General features: G+C 32.3%; 1 pseudogene; it reads right to left on the bottom strand.

Moving 5' to 3' along the window:
- Positions 1-848: 848 nt before the first annotated feature.
- LOC118833327 lies at positions 849-1,255 on the bottom strand (annotated as a pseudogene).
- Positions 1,256-2,993: the final 1,738 nt, after the last annotated feature.

Below are 2,993 nucleotides of genomic sequence, written 5' to 3' on the forward strand. Positions count from 1 at the left end.
CAAATAATTTTGATAATTATTGTCTCATAGTATAGTTTAAGATTTGATAATGCTTAAACATCCTTTATACTTTTTCTTTCATTATTTCCTTTGATATTCCTCACATTGTTTTTCCAAATTTTTTTTCTAACTCAGTAAAATAATTTTTTGGTTTAATGGGATGGCACTGAACATATAAACTACTTTGGGCAAAATTATAACTTTTATTTTATTGACCCTGCAGTTATTTAAATCTGATTTTATTTGTGTAAAAAGTTGTTTTTGTTTTTATAATTTTGTTTATATAGTTCCTGGGTTTGTTTTGGCAGGGTACTCCCAGGTTTTTTTTTATTTTTATATTTTTATTTTTTAAATGGTGTACTTTTTACTACCTCTTCTTGAAGTTAGTTATATAACTCCTCCTGAAGAGTTCTGTTTGTGATACATAGAAATCCTGATGATTTATATGGATTTCCTTCATATCTTGCTCCTTTGCTAAAGTTGTTGTTTCAGCTAACTTTTTAGTTGAATCTTTGGGATTTTCCAAGAATGTCATCATACTGTCTGCAAAAAGGGATGATTCCTCCAATTTCTTTTTCCTTTTCTTATTGCTATTGCTAGGAGTTTCAATACATTATGAAATAATATTGGTGACAGTGGGCATCCTTGTCTCACACTTGATTTTACTGGGAAGGCATCTAGTTTATCCCCCACATACAATGCTTACTGATAGTTTTAGATAAATGCTTATTTTATCTATTTTTGTCAATTTAATTTTTTATCAATTTAAGGACAAATCCATTTATACTTTCAAGTGTTTTTCCCCTGAGGCATTCCTATGTTAATTGGAAAGAAGGCAAAAGTAAATATTAAATAGCTTCTCTTGGTGTTTTGAATTTCTCCCCACCTGTGGGCTGGGTAACTTTCAGGTTGGACAAACTGCCGAAGTCCAGGAGTTGCAACATTTCTTTGGTATCAGAGTCCACTTCAATGATTTCCCGATCTAAAGCAAAGACCTCAGGGACATAGTTATCTCTTCTTTTTCTTTCTTCTTCCTGAAGTTTGACAGAGATACCTCTCACAGGGCCTCTCTGGATCCGCTTCATCAGATGAGTAACACATTCCATGATCTTGTTGCAGAGCTTTTTGCTAGGGATGATGGTGATCTCCTCACATACATGCTTACTGGTGTGTAAGACACTGCCCAGGCAAGTGTAGTACTTTTCAATGACGACTCGTGCCCCTTCTTCATGGTCTTAGGTAGAATGTGACCCATGTTGGCTCCAGAGGGTGAAGAGGTTGCAAGTGTTTTTAACAGAAGTGAGTGTTTATTTTCTGCATCTATTGATATACTCATATGATTTTTTAAAACTTCTATCATAGATGTAGTCAATTATGTTAATGGTTTTCTTTATGTTAAACCGCCCCTGCATTCCTGCTATTCCTTGATCATAAAGTATAATTTTTGTAATATACTGTTGTAATCTTTAAGCTAGTGTTTCATTTAGGGTTTAATGAAATTGAGTTATAATTTTTTTCCTCTGTTTTTACTCTTACTGGTTTAGGTATCAGTATCATATTTGTTTCTTAAAAGGAGTTTGGTAAAATACCTTATTTACCCACTATTCCAAATAGTTTATTTAATATTTGAATGAGTTGATCTTTAAATGTCTGGTAGAATTCACTTGTTAATCCTTCTTGTCCTGGTGCTTTTCTTCTCTTAGGAAGCTCATTTATGGCCTGTTCAATTTCTTTTACTAAAAGAGATCTATATGGAAATTCTCTTTCTCCTGCTAATCTAGGCAATTTATGTTTTTGTAAATATTCTTCCATTTCACTTAAATTGTTAAATGTATTGGCATATAATTTGCCAAATTAACTCCTTATCATTGCTTTAATTTAGTCACTCTTTTCATTTTTAATACTAATGATTTGGTTTTCTTCTCTCTTTAATCAAATTAACTATCTAGTTTGTTTTTTCATAAAACCAACTACTAGTTTTATTTATTAATTCAATGTTTTTTCTTAATCTCTCTTTAATTTTCAGAATTCCAATTTACTGTTTAATTGGGGATTTTTAATTTGTTCTTGTTCTTTTTTGTAACTGCATGTGCAATTCATTATTCTGCTCTTTCTCTATTTTACTGATGTAAGCATTTAGAGATATACATTTTCCTCTAATCACTGCTTTTTCTGTACCCCATAGGTTTTGATATGTTGTCTCATTACTGTCATTCTCTTTAAAGAAATTATTAACTGTTTCTATAGTTTGTTTTTTAACCCATTCATTCTTTAAGTTTAGGTTGTTCAATTTTCCAATTAGTTTTTAATCTATGTTTCCTTGGTTTATTAAATACAACTTTTATTGCATTATGATTGGAAAAGGATACTTTTAATACTTCTTTTAATTGTAAAATTTTAATGTACTAATATATATGGTTAGTCTTTGTAAAAGTACCATGAACTGCTGAGAAACCAGTAAATTCCTTTCTACATCCATTCAATTCTCTCCATAGATCTATCACATCTAGTTTATTTAAAATTCTATTCACTTCCTTAACTTCTTCCTTATTTATTTTTTGGTTAGATTTATGTAGTTGTGAGAGGAGAACTTCTTTTACAGAAAAATAAAAATCACACTTAAATTTTAAATTCTCAATATTCACATATATATATATTACAAAGAGAGTAAACAGCTAATAAGACTTCCTAGCATAGCATCCAGCTAGAGCCAGTTCTGACCACCCAAAAGTCACTTAGGCTCTCTAGGTCTCTAGAAATGCCCTGTAGGATGAGGGTATGGCGGAGTGGGGGAGTGGCTGAAATGCCTTGAGATCCAATCCCAAGGAAACTACCATCAGAAAGGATTGATCACAGGTTTCCAAAGTAGGCAACAGCGCCCCAAGAGGGACACTGGAATGATCCAGAGGGGCAGTAGCAGCCTTGGATGTAATTCGGGTGGGGTGTTGAAAAACAGGGGGAAGGCAGAAGCATAAGAGAAGAAGAGAAGATAA

This window comes from Trichosurus vulpecula, unplaced genomic scaffold, assembly GCF_011100635.1.
Source record: "Trichosurus vulpecula isolate mTriVul1 unplaced genomic scaffold, mTriVul1.pri scaffold_31_arrow_ctg1, whole genome shotgun sequence".
In the NCBI taxonomy this organism is placed as follows: domain Eukaryota; kingdom Metazoa; phylum Chordata; class Mammalia; order Diprotodontia; family Phalangeridae; genus Trichosurus; species Trichosurus vulpecula.